Below are 24,336 nucleotides of genomic sequence, written 5' to 3' on the forward strand. Positions count from 1 at the left end.
GGTTCACTTGAGAAATCTTCAGCCCCATTATAACTATTTACTAGTATCACTGACAGCCAAGGCTACATGATGCAGCAAGAGAGCTGATCTAGTGTCCTCTAATGGCAACATTAATCTTCCCATGCTTTAAAGGGTTGCTCCATAATTTCCTTTATAAATTAAAGAAGACTTTATCTTCTATGCTTAGACTTCCCCAACTAACAGGTTTTTTAGGGGTTAAATAGCCCCACAAACTGTAGCATGAACTGATATATAATGTTTCAAGAGCTGGTAAAATAGATGCTCTTGTGATTTTATTCTCTTAGTTATTTATCAGTCTATCTAGGTTAGACGGATAGATAGCTATCCAGATTAGACAAGTAGATATCTAGCAGGAAGGAAGGGAGAGAAAAAAAGGAAAAAGAAAAAAAAAAAAAAGATAAAAAGAGACTGATTTCATTTTGAGGACAAGAAGCACCAATTTCAAAGGTCGGAAAATTTAACCTCTGTAACAGTATTATAGTCTTAGACAGACTGGATGGATTAAGGGCATTATTATTGGTTAAGCAGTTTAGAGAAGATTTTCGGTCACAAGAAAATCTTTTAGAAATCTCTTTCTTTGATAGAAAGGTTGAAGAATGACCATGGTTTCAAGATCCTTGATAGCTTTTACCAGACTAAGAGTCTATTGAATATTGTCATCACATACATAAAATTACTGAGAAAAAGCATGAGTGAAGTCATGAGTTCTGCACTGCCAGCTTTCATAAGGAAAAAAAGGATATTGCCAGTCCATCGCCATTAACAAGTTCTCAGACCTTTCATGCACACTGTGAAGGACTAGGTCATTGTGTTGGAGCTGCAATGCATTTCCTTCCCAAACCTGAGACAGGAAACAGAAGCAAAAGGGAACAAAAGAAGCAGCAGAAGTCCAGAGATAGTTCCATTATAACCACATGTGACACTGCAAAGTATTTCCCTTCTCTTCCTCCATAAAAATATCTACATTAAATTGAGCTATGAACCTGGACAAGAAAGAGGACTTCACTCCTCCTTAAAGTTGCCCTCTTTTACTCTGTGTTCAAACTTTTGACACATGATTGGTATTACCCAATCTTTCCTCTCCTGCCCAGCAAAAACCCTGAAGTACCTGACTAACCAGCCAGTAAAGACTGGTAAATTTGAGAAAGCCCTCTGGATTAACTTTCTCTGATTTTAAAGGGAATTTAACAAATTTATTGCTTAAAAATATAATGTTTAAAAATTGCTTTTCTTTTCCTCCTGTTCCCTGAGGAAAAAAAAAAAAATCCTCATTTTTTCCTGGAAAGATATCCAGCCTAGGCTAGTGACTGAATCAAGATTAATAAGTCAGTGTTATTGCTAAACCAAAGGCACTAAAAGAATATTTGCACTCCAGGCTTCCATTAGGCTTTGTCCTGGGATCTCTAGGGGAAACATAATATGAGACTAAACAGGTTTTCCAGTAATCATATTTATTCATGCTAGTGCAGTAAGACACACTGATGATCACTCATTATTAACCAAGAATATTTTTATATTTCTAAATATATTTTCCCCAATTAAATGCATAATAAAACAGCTTGAGTATATAGTTTAATAGTTCCCCTCAGTATTAATCATTGAAACGTACACAAAAAACTAATTCACACTTCCACTGAAATGGTTAAATGCCAAAATTTAAAAAGGACCTTTCCATAACAGAATCAACAGTATTACCTCTAGGCTAATGCATACAGTAAAGGAAATTAAAAGAGGCTGCAAAGCAAAAGTAAAAGTAGAGCTGGCTCTTACTGAGTCAATGGCAAAATTCTTTTACACTGCAGTAAAACAAAACCGAGACCCAACAGCCTGGATTCACTACAAAGCCAAAAGATATTTTAAAACATAAGTAATAAAAATAAGGAACAGAAAAACAACTATTAATACTAAAAGGTTAGAAATCACATTTATTAATATTTACATTAATTCTCCAAATGCACATTTTAATTTGGTTTTAGGGTTAGTATGCATGTTATTACTACAAAGAAGGATCTATCCTTTAGTCTATTTTTTTTTTTCTTCACAGTATACATGCAGCATAAATGCATTCATATTTGTATATATCTGTACCATGTGTGTCTTCAGAGAGGGAAGGACCATAGTTACATGGGCAGGAAATAGAAAATGTTCCATTTTCCAAACTTATCCTTGCCTCCAAATCATTACAATGCCAGATTTTATCAGGAACGCTTCTTTAAAAAAATTAAAGAGAATTTCAGTTCCAGATGGAGTCTACAGTGATGTTACAAAGATAATATAAGGAAGAGAAAGTGGAAACAGATGTGTCATTTTTGCAGAGATGGATTACATTAGCGTAAAACTCTCCAAATGTTATGTGAGTTGTGACATCTGCAGCAATATGTTCAGACCTGGGTAGATCTCTTCCCCTCCCCCTGTGGATTTCCTGGGTTGGATGGCCACTTCTATCTTTACAGCTTCATAGATTGTAAGGGACCATGTAGCCTGACCACCTCACAGACTGCACGACTTCCTAGAATTAGTTCCCAAAACATGCTTGCCTTGAATTGCACCAGTAGACAACCCATAGCTGTACTTGCTATCTGTACTGTTGATCTTTCTGTTGCTAGACTGGAAAACCATTTCTTCTAAAACTTCTTTTCCCCACATATGTGTTTGCTGGGTGCAACCAAGTTCCCATTTATTCTTGTCTGCAATAACTTAAAGAGCTTCTGCCATAAATTCCACTTTTCCATCATTTTCATGGTGCTGAGCAGCAGTAGCAGACATGACAGAGGAACCAGGAGAGCAGCAGCCCTCCCACCCAGGTGCATGGTATCATGCACTCTGCTACTTGGGACCACTCACTAGGGGATCTGTTGGTCCTTCAACCCTTTCAGGCACAAAGTCCTCAGACCTGACCACCTGACCTCCTCTTCTTCCAGATGGGCCCTGTGCATTTGGAAAGAAGAGCCATCTTCTGAGACTAGTTGAAGGATTAACACTGATTTTTCACAGCCATTAGCTCCTGTGTTGTATTGCTGTTATTTTTTATTCTTAGGTAAATGACCTTCCATTTAGACACATGAAAATAGATTATCCTCTCTCTTTGCATCAGTACTCTGAGATTATTTATTTATTTATTTAGCATACTTTTCTCCCTATCCAGTCTCAGCACCCTCTTGAAAACCTCATCAATTTTCTTTTTTTATAACAGTGATGAAGATGTATAGGTCAAGAGCAGCCCTTCCACTGGAAGTATGTTCTCCCATTGCCAGTTCCCTGAGACATTTACAATTTGAGACCTCTTACTGAGGTTTTAAACTATACCATACTAGTGCTCTGGTGCCACTGTCCTTAGCAACAAATTGATCTCAATTTTTAAAAAATAAGATATCAAAAGCTGTTTTGTTGGTGTTTTGTTTTGTTTTGTTGTTTTGTTGTTGTTGTTGTTGTTTGGTTGGTTTTTGTTTTTTGTTTTTTTTTCAGAAACCTATGTAGACTGATGCTGAAAATCAGACCCTTCTATTTTTCACGTATAAATTGTTCAGCACCCTACCACAATTCCTCCAGCCACTGGGATCACCTTCTTACTCTTAAAATATTGGTGTTGGATTAATTTATTCCCATCTCTAGATGACAACAAATATTTAGATTGAGGTTTATCAAGCTAGCCAATTTAAAATTAAGTAGTTTGAATAACAGGTGCTAAATGTCCTTCTTAAATACTGTATGACTGGTGTAACTATATTTCCTCTCTCTTTCTCTGTACTCAGGACATGACTATTTACTGAGTAGTATTACCCCTTTTTATCATTATAAACAATTCTACCAGTTTCTGTTAGCAATAGACCAATATAATCCTTAGATAACTTCTCAATATATTTCAAAACTTCCTTCTGACAGTCTAGAAGTTACCCAGAGTTCTCTGTGTGTTGTTTTTTTTCCTCTTTCTTAACAAGTGCTGAACTAGTCCTGCCTTCTAACTTGTACTACTATCAAATTTCCCTTTCTTCCATTCTTATATAAATTCAATTTTTTTTTTTATTCTGTTTCCATTTTTCCTTTGAGTCAGGGTTTTATTTTGTTTGTTTGGGTATTTTTGTTTTTGTTTTTAAACCAGTGTGGCCTTGGCTCTCAATTGTGGCTTTTGGGGCATTTGGTAAAATATTCCTAAGCAGCTCCCAATTATCATTCACATTTTTCTGTTCAAAAGTTTTCTCCCAAAAGATTTAGCTCTTAATTGTTTTCAGCTTTATGAAATTGCTCTTTCAAAGCACAAAGGAGGGGGGAGGAGGTGTTGAATATATATATATTTTTTACAGTTTTTTCTGGTTTGAACACCTACCTTCACAATGTTGAAAATAGCCATTTAAGTCATTTAAAGAGCCAGTCATCATGTTCAGTCCTATGACTTGGTGGTGCAATATTCTTACCATAAGACCAAAATTAAAAGCACGGTTTGATTTGTAACTTGTTACCAGATAAATAGATAGATCTTCTTACTGCAAGACTGGACAGATGTTTTCAAGAGACACACTCACCACTGCACTTCAGATATCCTTTTTCTCCGAAATGTTCCTGAGGTATCTTGACTTTTGCTGAATGCTTGGTGAAAAGTCAGCCAGGCTTTATAATAGAACAACCAATCTCTTTTGAGAGCTGGGGAGAATGGGGCTTGAGAGGGCAGCAGTAAATCATTTTACATATCCAAAACCAATAAAGTGTATATATTGAAAAGCAAAACACAATAAAAATTTGATTTTCATATACACTACATACTGGACTACATCTGATCAGCAGGCCAACAGTCAGGCTGTGTCACCAGGATGAGTTGTCTGATGTTTCACTTTGTTCAAAAGAATTACAACTGGGCAACAACTTTGTTTATTTTAGAAACCATCCAGTTCCAAATTTCTAAATCAATTCATTGGTAACATGGTGAAAAATAAGGAACATAAACAAAGAAAAACATTCTTCTTTGTGTTCATGGTCAGAGTTAAATACATTAGAAACTGATATCCATTGCTGACCCTCTGGAGCAAGCACAGAAATTTCTCCCAAGTGTTACATAATTCAATTATGGGCTTTGTTTAATGATTCAGAGCACACTTTAGATCATTTTTCCAATGAGCTCCTTAACTAAATAATCACTATTCTCTTCTTAACAGGATTAAAAGATATGCAGTAACTCACATGAATTACAAGAGAATTAGTTGAAGTAATCACTTGAAGAGATCCAGTGTGGAATAGGCAGAAGTAATTTGGGTGCCAAGATGGATTTCCTCATTATTATAAGGAAGGAGGTGCTTCTGAAACTAATGACACTGAGTTGAAATACAGTCAAGATTATCCTGCCAAACTGTTACTAAATTAGTTTGAGAGGGTGCAGGATGGTCACTTATGGGAGACAAGCCAAAGCAAGTAAACTTCAGGTTTACTGACATATCAAAGAATGGTTGCAGACAACATTTAGGTGTGTGATATGGATTCCTCTTTTGGTATAATCAATGACTTGTCTCAACACTGATGTGTTTTGTCAACACCTGGTCAGCAATAACATTCATTAGGGGACCTGAGCAGCTGGGGGAGGGGGAGCATCTCTTTGAAGCATAGGCATGGAGATATTTATTCTTCAGTGGCAAACACTTTGATACAGCAACAACTCTTTGCTGAATGTTCCTAGTCCAGGGCTATTTCAACAGTTAGAGCAGACATTCTGGTAAATTACTTCCATTTTGTGTGCCAGAAGAAAGGCATAAAATTTTTCAAAGTAATTAGTCCTCAGTTTACTTGCTATAATAAGAGGTGAATGACTTTAGTAGGTAAGCAGAAATGTTAAAATATTTTTTTTTACTCAGTTTGGTGTCTGACAAGGAGAACAAAACAGTGTAGAATGGTCAGAAATAAAAATGTTTTTCTTGCTGATAGGAGGAAAAAAAAAAACAGTTTTATAAAGAGGGCATCACAGACTGAAAGTTATATCTTGTTTAGAGAGAGAATTTCCTTCCAAGTATTTGTAGTAAGAGCCAAAGAAAGAAAATCTAGATTTAAGAAGAATTAAAATTTCCTCTAATAGCTTAACAAGCAAAATTATCCCTACACCTATCCCTATTCCTATAAGGAATTTGGTGCCATTTATTAAAGAGTTTTAAATCTACATCACCTAGTCCCTTAATAAATGTCTGAATAACCAAGCTACAGACTCTGGTATTAAAGAGCATTCGCTCAATCTCTCATCACTTTTCTTCACTTCATATTAAAACTTGAAGTAATAATTGGAAATAATCACAGATTGGAAATCTGTTTTCCTATGTATGTTGATAAGTCATTTTTCTGTGATTCAATAAATATTTAGATGACTTGCACAAAGCAAAACACCTCCTATAGAAGAGCAGAGCCTGTATCAGGATACTTTAGAGAAGATCACTAGAGCATTCTTCTGAGTGCAGATTGTCCATTTTGCATGTGCAATGTTAAAATATTTTTGAGTTGAAAACTGTTTAGGATCTAAATCACCCATTTTCTGTTCTCTGACTTTTGGCTGTTATTCAAAAGACTGCTTAAACTCCATAAGAATACAAAATGAACCTCAACCAAACTGAAAATAGAAGAAAGATTTGGAGAAATATCAGTGGGGAAAAAAATACAGTAAGACGTTTGAAACCATTTAATCAATGACTCTTTAAACAGTCAGACTAAAATCAGAAATAAAAATTAAAAAGTTCTACTTAGAAAATGCTTTTCTGGGGTGGGGGGGAAGTAACATTACAAAACTATTTACTTTTACTTTTTATTTCCTTTAGAAGACATAGGGTTTTTTCCTTTTTTTTTTTTTGTAAATAAAAAGCACTATCAAAAGGTATTAAAGTTTTCCTGTTCATGCAGAAAAAAAGAATTCTTAACTCTACTGAAGTGAATGGCAAAACTGTTTGTAACCATTGTAGTACAGGAATGTCATCCGTGCTTTTCAGAAGGAACATTTCCACCCTGATCAGGCCATTAAACACTATAAGTAGTTATAGCAAAAGAGGGAAAAATAATACAGACTAAAAAATAGAACAGATTGAAAGAAGTTTAATGAGGAGATCCTGATAGATTGTGCCAGTCTTACTTCTAATTCAAAACAGTCTTACTTCTAATGCAAAATTGTCTCTAGTGTAAATCTGAAGCTGACATGTATGGAGTAATAATGATTAGGAGAAAATAGAGACCAAATGCCTTTCTAATTTCATTCTCATTTTGTATTGTTACGAGTCAGCTGGCTCTCAGAGAATTTAGGCAGTGGGAGAGATTTAAGAGAAGTTATCTGAATGACAGCAGTTTCCCAGATTAAAGAGGAAAATCCATTTTGTTTACAAAAGCTCAGCTGTTTCAAAGTAGCAGAATGTATCTGCAAGAAGAAGCACCTATGGTGAATATAGTTAGGAGACAGAAGCTCTGCAACTGAAAAAGCCTCCCCTCTAAACGGATAAGGCATACAGGGCATCTCTTTTCCTCTGCTGGTAATGGGCACAGACAGCACTGTAGAGCAGAGCTGCCCCCTCATCATGCTATTGACAGCAGTGATGCTGCTGCTAAAGATGAGATTTCTTTGGATGTACCCAGTATCCAAAAAGCAAATAGGAAGGGACAGCATCAATGAGTTTTTTTAAGAACACAGCAACACTGAAGAGGCTGTCAGGGAAGATAGAAAGCCGGGGTGGGGGGGGGGTACAGGCTGCACTGAAGACTAAAGTTGATGTCTTGAATTCCTGCAGTCAGGGACAAAACTTCCCCTGGCACCTTTGGGGCAGGATCTTACCCTCAATGTGCAAAACAAAAGGGAGCGAACTCACATTGTGCTGACTGCAGAGCCCAGCCAGGCTGCTCACAACAGCTGCTCATAACAAAAATGGCTCTCCTAAGATATTTTCATTTCTGAGAGGCATAGCACGTTTGCGCCGGTTCTATTTCTTAAAAAAGAGCAAATTCAACTTACTACAGGAAGCAAACCATTTCCACATCAGAAAGAATTTCATCAAGAAATCACTATCCTCAGTAAACCTTATATAATGGTTTAAAAGCAGATCTTCTTATTGCCTGCTGATAACGATGTAAATGAAACTTAGGAACCATGAAAAGGAAGTGTCTTAAATTATAGGGAGCTTGATAATGACAGCATGTTAACTTGTGACAGAAGTTACTTCTCCCTAAGCTGAGAGATTTAAAATAAATTTCAGAGCACAGCACTAGTATGTCAGTCCTGGTATATCAAGGAAGTTACTGTGGAAAACCTCCCTACACACCCAGGGGCCAGTATGGGCGAGGGTCTTCCTATGATCTGGTACAATTAAATAACGTATCTGTAGCCAGCCTTTGTCAGAATGCACATATCAATCATCCAATTTTATTGAGTAACTGGAGTAACTTTATCACTGAAATAAAACTTGTGAGACGGTGTTTAGGAACACCAGCAACTCAGAAAAGAATTAGCTTGGATGAAAATCTTACATCCTAGTTTCCAAAAGCTAAAATCCACCCCAGCTTCTCCCATCGCTACTCGTTTTCCTCTGCTGAAAAGTGACAGTGATTGATGTCTTCTCCCACCCAAAGTATGCTGCGGTTATTGCTCCTTATGGTTAGAATTAAGCTAACAGCCCAGCTCAAACACTCACCCATTTAGATGAAGTATTTATTAGCCACGAATCCCTCTGTTCTTACACCACCTCAAAGTTTTCGTGTACGTCACTGAGAAAAACAAAGGGAAGGACTCTGGCGTTCAGTCGGAGAACTCCAGCACCAAACCCTCTAATAAGGCAAGCAGGCATGGAACGACTCAGAAGGCCCAGATGTTTAAACCATATAAAGCTGAAAAAGAAAATAAAGAGCAGCTGAATTACAAAGGGGGGAAGGATACAATGTTTGTCTATGGTTAAACTACTGTAAACTTTGAAATCTGTATTATGGAATCCATTATAAAACCCATAATTCTGATTTAAAAGTAATAGTCATAAGATTCTTACTTTGCCATTATTTATGGAATGATAAGAAGGTATGTTACTAGAATCCCACAAAGTAAATTGATGGATTTCATTAAAATTGTCCTGATAAAGAGTCAAATCGAAAGAAAAAGGAAGTAATTATTTTTATTTGATGCCAATTTATTTTCATGGAGCACTTTGTGCCATAGAAACCTAGGAAGATGAAAAGAGAGGGAAAACTTTTCCTTTTCCTCCATAGCATAAGTGGCGATTTTTAATGGCATTTGAGGGGCGGAAGTGACCTACTTCCAGTTGCTTCTATATTAAGAATTCGGCTACATATTCAATACTTGCCTGAAGAATCAAAGCAGCATACAAATTCGGATCAGGATTGATATGTCAACACTTTGGCTAAATAGAAAATTTGTTGCAAAGAATGCGCTGGAAAAATGAGTACTTGAAACTCTGCCCCGGTAGGGTCCTTCAGGGACATACCTCAGATGTTTGCCTTGCCTCCCACCCTGCTCCCCCCTGCTCTCACTTCCTCTCTCCTCTCTGATGCCTGTCCCAGAGAAGCAAAAATCACAGGAGAATTATGTGCTTGTGCTCCTCTTTTGGGTCGTCCCTTCACTCCAATGGGCCATAAACCAGGTCTGCCCAAAGTGAAAACAGGACTGCTGTGGGCACTGTGCTTCTCACAGGGATCCCACTCCCCACTGGACTACAGGAGCCCCCGAGGCTCCAGAACTGCTCCTGCCAGAGTGGTTTCTCACATGACAGAGCTCTTCTATGAAGGCTACCATGACCAGATCAAAGAGGCTATCCTATATTATGGATTCCATTAAAAAAAAAAAAAAAAAGGGGGAAAGAGAATTTGGTTTGGGTTGGAAGGAACCATAAAGTTGGAACTGCCTGGTTCCAACCCCCCTGCCATGCACAGGGACACCTTTACACCAGATCTGGTTGCCCAAAGCCCCATCCAACCTGGCCTTGAACACCTCCAGGGAGGAGGCAGCCACAGTTTCCTTGGGCATCACCAGCTGAAGGAGTCCTGAGGCCTGGGAGGACTTTTTCCTCACTGGGAAACCAGCACTGCACCAGTGCAGTGCTTGCAGTGGTAAGGCTGCTCTCCTCTCCCTGTTCCCCAAGAACATTGGGTGGTTTATCCTCCTGGTATCATGAGACAGAGGATATGTCATGTAGCATCACTTCTGGGACTGTGCCCATCCCATGCAGAGTGCAGATGAGAAATAAATGAATCATCCAGCATTTGCATATGATTATCTCATTGCATAGAAACACAGGTAGGACACAGGCCCTCCTGAACTGTTAACTCTAGTCTTGTGTTATAATTAAGGGCATTAACCATGTTATAGTCTGTAGTTATGGTACAAAGAGGGGGTTCTGCCCCCAAACTCCATCTCTCTAGTTTCCATCTCAATGACCACTTCCCCCCTACTGGTTCTGTGCTGTCACTTATCTGCATCTTAAGTAATGTTTCTTCTGTGCTTCAGTTGGCTTCCCCAAGCATGCCAGTGTTTTTCCACTTCCAGCCTACGCTCACCACCTCTGAAGTTGAACAACCAGAGCTGGGTGCAGCCTTCCAGGTGAGTGCTCAGACAGCCTCAGGTCAGAGGTGCTAAAGCTCTTCTGGCTTCACAAGAAACACCTCTCCTGTTTTATTCTAGGCCATACTTACATTTTACAATGACAGCATAACTGGATTCCATTAGTCTACTTTCATATCTTGAGCTTCCTTCCATTCACTTGTTGCCTACTAATGCACTTCTGGCTTATTGTTCCTATATCCAAGCCTTAGCATTTCATTTTAGTATCCACATCTCTTTCAGAGAGCTGGAGACCTCACACTTATCCACCTTTGTGGCACTGCTTTCCAATCTTTACCCATATAAGCAATATTTTCCAAATCTGACACCCATTCATTTCATAATAGCTAATGTATTGTGTTGAGACCCACAGCCCAATGGAAGCTGAAGCCTGCAAACAAACAAAACTCACTGAATACCTGAAAAAATAAATGTTTTTATTTGCAGCTTTTCTATATGAAGTTGCATCTAGTGGTGTGCACGTGCTTCTCAGATGTGTGCCTGTGTGACCCGAATATTAGCATTAAAAGTGTGGGCTTTAAAACTGCTTGGTCATTTTGATGATTTCACACTCACAACTATTAAGCTAGTGGTCTAAGAAGCTGAATTTACTTTGGGATGAAATGTTCTCAGACAGGCTGTAAATTCAAATTACGGAGAAACTTTGATGCTCCCATTTCTTGTTACCATTCTAATGTTTTATACTGTTGATATGGATTTATTAGGACTTAAATAATCACTGTAAGAAAAGAAAAGAAAAGAAATGAAATGAAAAGAAATGAAATAAAGAAAAGAAAAGAAAAGAAAAGAAAAGAAAAGAAAAGAAAAGAAAAGAAAAGAAAAGAAAAGAAAAGAAAAGAAAAGAAAAGAAAAGAAAAGAAAAGAAAAGAAAAGAAAAGAAAAAGAAAAGAAAAGAAAAGAAAAGAAAAGAAAAGAAAAGAAAAGAAAAGAAAAGAAAAGAAAAGAAAAGAAAAGAAAAGAAAAGAAAAGAAAAGAAAAGAAAAGAAAAGAAAAGAAAAGAAAAGAAAAGAAAAGAAAAGAAAAGAAAAGAAAAGAAAAGAAAAGAAAAGAAAAGAAAAGAAAAGAAAAGAAAAGAAAAGAAAAGAAAAGAAAAGAAAAGAAAAGAAAAGAAAAGAAAAGAAAAGAAAAGAAAAGAAAAGAAAAGAAAAGAAAAGAAAAGAAAAGAAAAGAAAAGAAAAGAAAAGAAAAGAAAAGAAAAGAAAAGAAAAGAAAAGAAAAGAAAAGAAAAGAAAAGAAAAGAAAAGAAAAGAAAAGAAAAGAAAAGAAAAGAAAAGAAAAAAAGGAAAGAGCCATGAAGTCCTTTTCACGTTTATTTTTAAATCTACAGGATTTTTGACCAACACTGCCTTACAGTGACACCTTCTGGAAAAGAGGAGAGAGAAGAGCTGCTCAGTAGAGGAACAGAGTGGGGGAGACCGGGCATTGAGACAGCTTTGGAGTCCTAATTCCTGGCAGGCTTCTGATGTTTAAACACCTGTACAGAGCAGTGTTAGAACCACCCTATGGTTTCAGCTCTTTTTATAGAACATGGCTTCGTGGCTTATGGCTTCAGCACTCTTTAAGAAAAAGAATCTACCACAAAACAATTATCCTGTCTATATTCATGTTCTCCATAAAAGAATACTCAAATATAGGGTGGCAGTAGTATCACGTTGCTTAGAGTCGCACAGAAGTAAAAGTAAGCAAGCAAATAGGAAAAAAAATACATTTTTAATGGATAAAATATTCTTCCTTTTCTAATCCTTACTCAGAATATTGCTCTATTTTGAAAGGGGCATGTGTTAATACTAAAATTCTTTAACATAGAATAATAATTTAAGGATATGTACACTTCTAGCTAGGTTTGGCAAGCAAAACAGGAAAAAAAAATTCAAAGTTCCTTAGAAGAGTATAGCAGAAGATATAAAAATACATTTTCCATTTCTGGACTGCACTTCAGCTGCTGACAATCCACTGTCATGGCACAGCTCCCAGTTTCATCTGATGCTCCCTCAGTGTTAACTCAGAAAGAAGTTACGCCAGCAGCAACAGTAGTTTCTTAGGCCACTCGCAATACACTGTTGCAAGAGTGGCTCTGTTGTGTCTGGCTAGATTCACAAACAAGAAGGCTTTGAGGTTGGTTGCTATTGAAGAAAATAAAAGTTTTAAAAGTAAGCTGGGATCTTTACAAGATCCTGGGACAGTGGCATCCTTTTGTTAGCAGCGATACTCTAAAGAATAGCTTCTGTCAGAACGGCATAGAGGCAAAGATGGTATATTATAAGAAGCTGAAATCTGACTGAAAGCAGAGTCCTGGGCCCCCCAAAGAGTACGGCACTGTGATTTTCCACATTCTCGGATGTGAACATCACAAATGTTCACTCCAAAATGTCTCAGCATTCGTAACCATGCTGTCACTGGTGACCCCAGTGCCATGAGTCTACATGCATTTGTATAACAGTGCTGGCTGTAAATTTCCATCTTATTAGTTAGTATACGTAAGCATGAAATCAGCACAGCCATACTGATTTAAACCAGATGAGGGGCTGACCTTTAGTTTGGACACAGAATAATGTGGGAGAGAAAATTGTATTATATGGAAAAGAGCCATTACAACTATCAAAACAAACTTTCATCAGGTGACCTCAGCTAAATTTGGAGCATCTGAACACTATGCCCAAACTCACCAAGCCGACTGGCACTCACTCAGCCCAGAACACAGCACATCGAGTGTTGTGCCCCTGAGAGATGGGGCAGCCTGGCAGTAGAGTGTGACAAACCCTGACTTGCTCCATCACCTAGGCAAATAGTCTGTGCCCAGATGTACGCCACAAAGACATCCCAGACTTCTGGTCTCCAGAGCCATTCAGGCTGCACAGTTGGCCCATCTGGTCTTACCCAATGTGGAGCCAGCACATGCCTAAAACTTGCATTCAGTCTCAAGAAACTGAAAATCACCCCAGTGCTACCAGCAAGAGAGGACTTCCATCCCCAAGAGTCTGCTAATTTCAAACGGAGATCTTCCCAGTTGGTCTGCTTAGCCTAATTACTCATTTATTTCCAAAATTTCCCATTATCCTCTGCGTTTTGGTAGTTTGTGTTTCTGGTTCCACCTGAGAGAGGACTCCAGGTACCTAAAATAAATTCTACTTACCTTACAAAAAGGAGTAGAGAAAACTGCTATGCAGACACACATTCCAGAAGACAAGAAGACAAAAATCTGCAAAGCAATAAAAAAGATCTCATATAACCAGGGTTGATCACAGGGTCTAAAAATCAAGAAATTTCCAGACTTCTTATTTCCAGCCATCAGAACTCATTTAGCTCGGTCTTCCAGCCTTGCCCAGAAGGTGAGGTGCTCAGGTGACAAACCAGAAGCTGGGGAGTCCAAAATACCAGGTACTGTAGGATTTGCAATAAAACAAAGAGTTTGCAACCTTGGTTTTATATCTATACAAATGTAATCTGACAGTTACTCACCGTAAGTCACCGGAGCAAAAAAGGGGAAGAGGGAAAAGTAGCAGGAATGATCTGAGACCAGGGAAGAGACTAGCACAGTAATTTAAGTAAAAGGGGCTTAGGGCTGGAATGCAAACAGATTGCTATCTTAGAATTAGATTTTCTTTAAAAAAATAAAAAATAAAATAAAATAAAATAAAATAAAATAAAATAAATAAAATAAAATAAAATAAAATAAAATAAAATAAAATAAAATAAAATAAAATAAAATAAAATAAAATAATGATGATCAGATTTGTCACAATAAGCTCAAACCATTCTTTGAGGACTTGCTATAGCTGCCCTCACTGAGACTCTAGAAACACCACCTCACTAGAAATGCTGGAGAAACTGTAAGAAAAGGCTTTTGTAAAGATCAGCCTAAGACAGTGAATATGAGTGTTTCTTTTTTCCTTGAGATCAGCTGAAAATTAAACAAAAACTATTCAAGATGCAAGGGATGTATGCAGTTTTCACTGATAACTCTGAGAGTCACATGGCTATAACAAGAAATTATTTTGACTGAGATCTAATCTACTGGTCTTGAAACCACAAAATTAAAGAGAGAGGGAGGCAGAACCATGGAGAGTAGTAGAGAGCATGTGTATTTGCAAAAGGGCACATGATGCTGGCTGGTATCGCTCAGAAAAGGACAGTAAGCTTTCTGTGCTGTATATATAGTTACTATATACTGCCCCTCGTAAAATATTTAGACGCAAGTTTCTTTCCCATTCAAGTAGTAATCTTCAGGAAGGATTCTTTTACTGTAATACCAATCTATATTAATTTACTACAACAATAACAGAAGTCAGTTTGCCAGTCGGTGTTTTGTTTTTACTATAAAGCTTGAAATGGAAACTGTGGCCTTGATGAAAACTGTAAAATTCCAGTAAATGGGATTAGTCATCCTTTTGTGTGCCCCAGTTCCACATATCAAATAACAAGCAGTGACACCCTCAGCTACCAAGTGGAAGCAAACATACTTCAAAAAGGAATAAAAAGCCACAGAGGGGATGAGTAACATTTGACATTTTCATATCCGGAATTTCTGTAAATGTCTCTCTCCCAGAGGAGAAATATCTTCCAAAATATTTAGTCCATTGTAGTATTTCTCTTTGATAGAGCACTGTGAAATCCAAAGGGGGGAAATACTTAATGAGAATGTCCTAATATTTAACTCTTTGCAACCTGTAACAATATAAGACATTTCAAATCAGTATATTATAGCCAATGGCAAAGGTGAGTGGATTTTGATCTAACAGATTCCTGACAGCTGTGGAGAACTTCACTACATGCTCTCTCCCCGTTCAATAGTCTTGAGGTTTTTAATTTAATCCTCAAGAGAAGAATTCCATCAAACAAGAAGCTATTGATCATACAAATATTGTATGCTTAATCCCTTTGCTTTCGACAGAATATGAATTGCATCAGCCTTCAGACAGGGTTAATATTTCCTTGTTAGAGCTCAGTGTCCCCAGTGGAAACCTTAAATATTTGCATTCTGCACACCTTGGTCACACAGCATATTAAGCCAAATCTCGACACATTCCATTGCTTGTGCAATCCAAAACAAGGCAACTGGTCTGAAAATGTTGCATATACGTTTCTGAATTGTCAGTTGTTATTGAGGAAAGCACCTAACTTTCATAAGACTTCAGCATTCTGAATGGAGCTTAGACAGATTACCAATGCAAACTTGCTGCCAAGCACGCTTGCCTAACAGGGTTTAATTACTATGATATTCTGTGAAAGTACATGACAATAAAATCACATTTTAAAAATATAATTGCAAATTTCACAGCTTGGCTAAAAACGAAATCAACTGTAGCAAAACTAAATTCTTGCAAGTGCTTAGCACTTCTGTTATTCTGACTGCATGCCATTCATCAGAAGAAAAAATCCCAATATAATACATTACTAACATCGGTTAAATCCTCACGAAGAATACGGGTAACTCTACAGTGTTGGAATCACCCAAAGTCATTTCTCTCCGTCTTCCAAGAAAACCATGCTCCACAGCAATCCCACACTTCTTCCTGATGAACAGGGGTCTGCCTCCAGAAATTCAGCCCTGGATGCCTTCCCATATCTCTTCTGTGATGACAGGATATGGCAGCAGAGCATTAATGCTAGAACTGTACATCCAATCATACTTCCAAATACCTGTATTTGTGAATAGCCATGGTAAAAACACCCTCCCCAGGCGAGTCTTTCCAGCTCCCATGGCAGCTGGATTGTGGGATCACACCAGGAATTTCACTGCCGCCTTTGCATTGCTAGTGCAGAGAGCACAAATCAAGTAGGACTTAGGGGACCCTGTTGTCACCATTTGGAAATCAGCACTTGTCATCACCTTCCTAAAATCAGACCCCTTAAGATTTGTTTCCATCCCAACAAATTAGGATGTGAAGAGCCAGAAAGTGTGGAAAACAAACCTATCTGGAAAGGAAATTGCGTGTCTGAGTTTAACAAATCATTAGGATTAAAATTTCCACTTTACCTGATACTTCCTGATATGTCTTGAGGTAACAGTCATGTTTGCTGTCTTGAGATGTCTCTTGGAGACTATGATCACACATTGGAAACAGGCAGACAGTGAGCTTGCCTTTTTGTTACCTGCTGCCGTAATGGGCTGCCACAGAGCCGAACCCTGCAGGGCTGGCTTTGACCTGGGACAAATGCGCTGAGTGTGCCTAGTGCTGCTACCTGGCAGTGCCGTGAGATAAAAGGAAGAAGTCGTTATCCTTACTACTCATTTCATCGCCAATTTAGTACTATTTGTACCACTGCAACCACCCCCGTTACTGGGTTTTAGTACTGAATGTTTGGAGCTAGTCCCTGGAGCAGGCCACAGAGAGGAAGAACATAACTGAGGAGGGATGCTGTGTCACTGACCATTCATTCTCCCTGAGCCAAAACCACCTCTTCTCCTCTCAGAAAGGCATCATGCTTTTGCTGCTGACATAGCCACAAACCGCACCACATTCCTGTCGGGAAGTATGAAATTTTACCTTGCCTTTTAAGACGAAAAGGAGAATCCATACCACCTAACCGAGAGTATTTTACTGTTTGTTTTTTTACAAATTTATGCTGTACACTTGATCTTTCTGAAGCTGAACGAAGAAAACTAAGGCACCCTTCACTGCATTCACTCACAGGCCATGCCAGGCAATGCCCGTGGATGAAAGGGCAGCTGACATGGGCTGGCCAAGGTAGCTGATAGCACGGAGGAGAAGGCTGAGATCTCCAGGCTCACAGCAGGGAGGGCAGAGGCAGCACACACACGCTGCACAAAGCCCAGCAAACCCGAGCAGGGCTGCAGGAAAGCTGGCAGCGATGCCAGCAGAGCAGCCCCCACCCCTTCAAAGCCCTCCTTTTATGTTACAGCTGGCTGCCAACTGTTCAGCGGCTGCGGGGAGGAGGAGGAACAGGGAAACTTTACAACTGAACAGCGTATAGCTTTGTACAAATAAGTTCAGAAAGAAATGCAGAGAGGAAGAAAATACATTAACCACATTGCCCTCCTCCCTATTTTATAAGGAAATAAAAGAACTGCAGGAAAATGACATGGTCACTTACAAACATGAGGTTCCTACACCAGCTGAAAGACAACAGAACGGCACTGATCAAGCCATTTGCTAGCTGGGGCAGGGACTGCAGTTTAACTGTCCTACAAATATCCAGAGGAGTCTCTTTGAAGTCTACAAAATACAAATAAACAAAGCCCAGAAACTCTGGTATTTAAAGAAAGCAAAGACACACAAACAGATGATTCAGGACACCTGACTCAGGGCACAGTTATGAAGCTGAGCAAGACCTATCAGTAGTGCTCTATGCCCATAGCATCTGCTGAGGAGATGTATCACCCATTAAGCTAAATTAAGATGCACGCAGGAGGGGTGGCTTCTGGGAAGAAATTTCCAGTAAAGCCACACTAGCATGAACAGCACAGATCACGTAGCCTGACACAGAGCAGACCTACCACAGAATAAAAATCAGTATCAGAGCTTCCCATTCCCCAGGCTGCCTCCTAAAGGGGCCCAATAGGTATGGTGCAGGAAAGAAAACCCCAAGCAGCATGGTGCTGCTTTTCTAAACATACTGATATGGGAGATTGAAAATCATATGCTGATGATTTTCTCATTAGAATAGCACTATTGCACTATTTGCAGACTGAATTACTACTCAGCATGTGCATTATGTCCCTAATCTGGCCCTTAATAGGAACATATTGATACACGCTCCACCAGATGGAATGCATTAGACATTAAATACAAAAGTTGTTTTTGCTTTTAGAAGTCTATGTAACTTCACACACACACACACACACACAAAGAAAAAAAAATATCCCACAGACTATATATTAATCATGTTTACTGATCTCTGGAGAGTATTAGCACACTTTGAAGTTAGCCTACTGTGCCAAGCCTCTGTCAGCTGAAGGCATAAATTTTCTTCTTTGCTCCTAGTGTAACTTCTTCTTTCTTCCCCACACAGTCCCGAATGAAGTAAGGTTAGGCTGGAACTAGATGCTCTATATTAGCCTGCAAGAGCTTACTAAGATGTGTGAATGGGTGGCTTCACTTTGAATGTACATGTTCTAGTACCAAAACCATCTTTTCCACCTAAAAAAAATCTCAATAAGGCATATTTTTTGAACTGTTCTGCAACAGAATGAGATTTTTTCAAAAGTACAGCTCCGTCCATTAGCACGCCATTAGATAGCCAAGTTTCAAACATAAGGCTGCAAGTTATCTTTGCAAAGCAGTGGTTATAAATAAAGCATCTGAGGTATGGTTTCCTCCACATTGTGGGGTACATTAATAACACTGAATAGGAATTTTGTGTCAAAACACAAACAATATAGGTTCCACTCAGAAAAAAAAAAATGTAGAACAACTGAGCACAATCAAATAGCATTTTATTCCTTATGACACAATGCCATCTAGCAGTGGAAAAAGAATGATTTTTCAGCCATCAGATGGTGCAGATGGTGTAGGCATGTGCAGCCATGGCATCATCACAGCCATGGTATCAGGCAGTCAGTGTTCCTGGCTGCAGATCCTGGTAGAGTGGGAATAATTCTTGGGAGTCTGTCAGCAAGAGTTGCTGAGAATTATTATAGATGTCATGCGTGAAAGGACTTAATGGAGACCAAAGCATAGGCACAGATTGATAAGAGCTGCTTAGGAAAGTTAGTCTAAACTACAGGTGCTTCCACCACTAACATCTTCAAAAAAGCAAACAAGTAAATGCAACACTACAAAAACATAGTCATGTTCATTCACACAAAAAACCTCAACTGTAGATAGCAAAAAATTCAAAGTTAAGGAAGCAAGATGGATTCTCCTCGCAATTGCATCAGCATAAGTGACTATTTGTGGTTATACATTGTCAATAATGGTTTCAATCTACATTGCATTTGAAAATTTAGGCTTCTGATTTTGGCCCTGTGAAACGTACTGAAGCAGGACAATGAGAGTAGCCTGGATGCACATATATCACCCTAAGTATGTTTTTCATAGCAAAGAATGGCTGCAGTCACAAGTAGTCCTGAATTCATTCAAGATCAAAAGAAGCTATCTCAATTAGAAAGGACAAAATCAGACAGCCTGGATAAAATATATTGAATTTTTTTTCCTTTGCCTACCAAAAAGACAGCCTATCCATGGCCAATCAAACAGAAATTGAAAGACAGAGAACACAGAATGCAAATGTGCCTCTTAAGTTATGGGTAACACCAAAAATATCAAAGCTCGCAAAACACACTAGAGCATTATAACACCTTAACAGTTAGCTCTCACTTAACTTTACAGGGTTCCTGTGTGATGTTCCTTTTTGTATGAAGAGATTTTTTTGCAGACCCAGCTTTAAAAGCCAATCTGCAGGATGTCCCGGTGAATTTGCTCCTTCAGGATGGACTCTCCTGAAAGAAAGGCATCTCTCTTTGTCTTCTTGGAGCTGCCTGTTCTGTGCTGTGTCTATAAACGGTGGGTGCCCAAATCTTTTCCCAAACTGGAATCCTCACCATTTCCTAAATTGCTTATCTTCCAGTGGATTTCTGGGGGCAAGAAGTAAGATTTTAGAAAGGCATTGTAAAAAGGGTTAAAGAAAAAAGCTACCTTCATTTTGAAACGCTGAATAAATCTTAAATTTTCTAGCCCACTGTCTTCCCATATCACCCTAAGCACACTGGGAAAAGTTATATGAGGAGACAATCCATAAAACATATTAATAGGCCAGACTAGCAGGTATTACGTTGTTGTGCCATGAAAGATCCTGCTGCTGAAATAAATGCATGGTATTCACAAGAGAGTAAAATTAAGGTAACTACAAGGTACCTGAACTCTACATTCCCACTTTGGGACTTTGTATGTGAGATTTAGCCTGGTAGGAGTATGATTTAGTGCATTAAACAGAACAAACTCTTGAAAAAGATACCCGCCAGCCCACTTATTGCTGCACCAACACGAGATCTCTCTCCCTATTCCTACCATGTCCAGAGTGCACATGCTCTCACCCACAGCACAGTAAGAATAATGATAGAACATCAGAGACCCTTTTGAAGGCTTTAGAATTTGTTTGTACTCTGAGACGGTTAGTTATCAAGGCTACAATACCATTCAGAGGCAGTTTTCTGACGAAGCTGAAATGGCTGCTCTCCTGGACTGGGAAAGGATGTTACTTAAAGGGCTCCATTAGTCACCAAAGCTTTTTTCTCTCAGATTGTGCAAGTTTTTGACCTCAGAGGTCAGCAATAGACTGTGCGTCTGTTGTTGGTTGGTCTTCCTGAGGACTCACATCTAAACGCTCAGGCTGATGTTTCCCTAATTGCATTTCCTTTTCTGAACAAGCCGCCATGGCCCCATTCAAGAAGGAGCTCACCCAGGCTAGAAGTGCTTTCTGAGGTACTCAGGGACAGAGCCTGTTCCATTGTTTCTGGCTGGCACAGACCCGCCAAGCAGAGCAACCACAGATCTTCACATCCCAGCAAAATTAACCAAAGGGATCCATTCAGAGCGGGGCGGGGGGAAGGAGCAATAATAATGTACAACAAATTCAAAGCCATCTCAGGGTCTAGTCAGCATATGCTGGGTGACAAGCCCAGCTCTTTGCTGGTTGTTTGCTCTTGACTACAGACAGCAAGCTCTTAGCTTATGAACAAGGGTGTACAAAAGGAAAGACAAAAATTCTTACCTAAATCAACAAAAACTGCTAGAAAGAGAAATAAAGTTTTTTCCTAAATCGTTCAGCAAACAGTAAAACTACAAAGAAAAAAAAAAATACTCTCTTCTCACTAAAGATAAATACATAAGAGCAGGAAGAAAGCAGTGTGATGCATCAGGTTATTGATGGCAACTGTTCTATTTTCCAGTAACTATTTTCATCTCAAATATGCACTTCAGATGGCTTAAATAGCATATAAATAAATAAATAATTTTTAAAAGAAGCTAAAACTCCTGCCAAATACAGACAAGCAATCATTTTTCCTTGCATTTTCTTTCATGTTACTTGAGTCATCCTTTGTGTGTGTATTTTAAAACAAACGCATTCAAAGATCATCTGCATTCACACCAGTTGTGAAGTACAAGGCAAAACACTGAATATTCTGCATATACTTTCTGCTTGTGTGTAAGACCTAATGTTTTGTAGCGGCCACAGTACACATCTCTGTGCAAAGTAATATTATCTGGCTGTGACGGGGAAATTCATTTTCTGTGTAACCTACCAGCTGAGCATGTAGTTAGTAGTCACGACAGTGCCTGAAGTCATTCAGACTTGTTAAAAGTCACCGTGTTGAAAAGCAGCCCTCTAGAAACAGAAAGGAGACACTCAGATCACCACGGAAATGATACATAAAACATACAGATTCATATTTCAAATCAAAATTTGAAATTTTAAAGTTCCTTTTCCTCAGTAAAAGCAAGCAAACAAATAAAAAGCAACAACAACAAAGTCCAGCTGTACTTGATTTCCTGTTGTCGTAGCCTTAAATCCTGGCAGTGAAAATATCATTCAGGACCAGCATGAAATGCATATGCTCCCCCTGTACACATAGAGAGCATTCAGCCTCATGCACTAGGTGGCACTATTAGCCCGTCCTTCATTTGCTAATGAAATTAAAGCCCATCGGCATTTACTCCTGTACGTGGTGCAGATGTCTGTCTGAAAAACCACGTTATGTTTTTAAGCCTTCTTTAAGAGTTCTTCTGGGTTTTAATAGCGTGTTTTGTCATCTTCAGCAGGAGAACGGTTTTTCAAAAGACTATGAGCTAAAACCACAATATGCATCATATATTATATTTATGATGACTTGAATGGTGATGTAACCACATAAAAGATCTAGCATGGTAGGGGGGGAGAAACAGCTAATGTGTGTCTGAAGTTTGCCTTTAATGACATATACTTTGCTTAAGTTTGCTGTGAAGAAAATACTGAAAAAGAAAAAAGACCAAAAAAAAAAAAGGGGGGGGGGGGGAAGGAAAAACTGAAATCTGAAATTCTGAGCCACCAGAAAGTTTTATCCCTTCTAAATGTTCATTTATGGATCCTGAGCTGTAATAATGATACATGATGCATACTTTATTTCTAGCAATTTCGTTACTGGTTACTAAAGCTTAATTCAATAGACCATATAACAGAGGTTTCCTGATCTTCACTGAGAAAACTGAAAATCAAAGGACATGAAATTTAGAGCCTGCCTATTCTTAATCTGCAGGATTTAATAGTGCAGGACTGCAATTCCCCGCACTTTCCACCGAGCACAGTAAACTAGCATGTAGGGCAGCTGTGTCAGCCAAAGCACTTCCCATCAAGGAGTGCAGTGAGACTGAACGTGGGGTAAAATGTTCTGAAACCCTGCTATGAACTCCAGCATTGTTCAGGTCAGAAAGTCAACGATACACAATGCTGATTTGAAAAAAGGAGGGCAGAAAGAAAAAGCTGGATTTGCTTTGAAGGTTAAAAAAAAAAAAAAAAAAAATAGCTGCTCATTTTTAGACCCTACTGCGTGCCTGTGCTATTTCTTGTGTGTGCTTGGTGGATTACTTTTCCTGGAGACCCCCACAGCTTGTCCCTGAGCCAAAGGCATGGTGGGAGCAGCCAGGAGATGTCACGGTCTTTTCCCAACACCAATCCATGGTGTAGGAAAAGCCAAATAAAAGTTAAAATAAGAAATAGCTGTGGTGCTGCTAACTCCAAACAAAGGCCAGTGGTTGCCCCTGAAAGACCAGAACCCTTTTCCCTGTGGGAGTCTTCTCAATGCAAAGGTCACAGGCAGGTTCTGATATTTCTTTCCATTTCTACTAGAGAAAGCCATGAGGTGCCAGAACAACAGGGTCAGCATAGACCTCATAGCAGCCCAGATGCAAAATCTTGTGCAGACCCTACCTGGGCAGCTTTCCCCGGCCTTCCTACCCAGCCAACACACACCCATCTCCAAGCACAGAGACATCTCATCCAATGCCCAACATTATCATGCAGCTGAGTTTCAAGTCATATTTAGCCAGAGCCATTAGCAAGGTGGGGAAAACAGTTGGGTACTCTAAAGTACCCAAGAGGATCATTGAATGGGGCAAGTCTGCAGGTGTCCTGTTGGATGCAGCTCCTCTGGCACCTATCCTTCAGGGAGGTGGCAGAAGAAAAGGGGCTTGAGGAGGGGTAGCTGGTGGCCAGATGTCAAAACTCTTGCTTACAGGGGTCTGTATGCACAAAGAACAGTTTTTAAGAGTTGTTCTGTGGTCTTGGCACAAAGATAGCTCACAACTAGGGCTGCTGTATGTGAGACCTGATGAGGAGAGGCCAGACTGTCAGGGCAGATCTGGCACCTAGGGAGGAGCTGCACAAGCATTTGCAAGTGCTTGTGAAGGCCACAATTCATGTCTAATTGTTGTGCCACAGAAAAGTCCATTCAGACATGTCCCAGACTTCCTAGAGGACAAACTCCACCCTTGTTCAGAGAGCAAATTGTGTACCAGGTTTCTGAATGGCCAAGAAGTCTTTAGGATCATATTTTTGAAGGCACTTACCAGTTACTTCTGAAAATCTGGACCACAAGTGATGAAACAGGAGATGTGATAAAGCTGACTATATGAAGGTGTCAGAGCCATACATATCAGTGAAGAAAACCCCTGCTGAATCATCTCTCCAGTCTTTCCAGTGGTTTTATGTGGAGTCATTTTTTATTGAGTCAGCTATTAACATTCAGAGGAACAGTTGCTTTTAAGTAATTTCTGAGGTCCTTTAAAAGTATTTATTTGAATGTTTTCCTT

At 39.0% G+C, this 24,336-nt stretch overlaps 1 long non-coding RNA gene across 3 annotated transcripts in view; it reads right to left on the reverse strand.

The window, feature by feature from the left end:
- The window catches only part of LOC136790034 (uncharacterized), a 30,808-nt gene extending 12,799 nt beyond the window's left edge, over positions 1 to 18,009 (reverse strand). Inside the window, exons 1-3 of one of the 3 annotated variants that reach the window (XR_010829150.1) lie at positions 17,645 to 18,009; positions 13,722 to 13,787; positions 8,655 to 8,847 (exon numbers count right to left, since the gene is read on the reverse strand). This is a non-coding gene — a long non-coding RNA (uncharacterized lncRNA). Of the gene's footprint in view, positions 1 to 8,654; positions 8,848 to 13,721; positions 13,788 to 14,047; positions 14,199 to 16,565; positions 17,416 to 17,644 lie in introns of those variants that run through there. The other 2 variants (XR_010829151.1, XR_010829149.1) reach the window with 2 other exon arrangements.
- Between the last annotated feature and the right edge of the window lie 6,327 nt (positions 18,010 to 24,336).

Source organism: Anser cygnoides, chromosome 2, assembly GCF_040182565.1.
Source record: "Anser cygnoides isolate HZ-2024a breed goose chromosome 2, Taihu_goose_T2T_genome, whole genome shotgun sequence".
NCBI classification, from domain to species: Eukaryota; Metazoa; Chordata; class Aves; order Anseriformes; family Anatidae; genus Anser; species Anser cygnoides.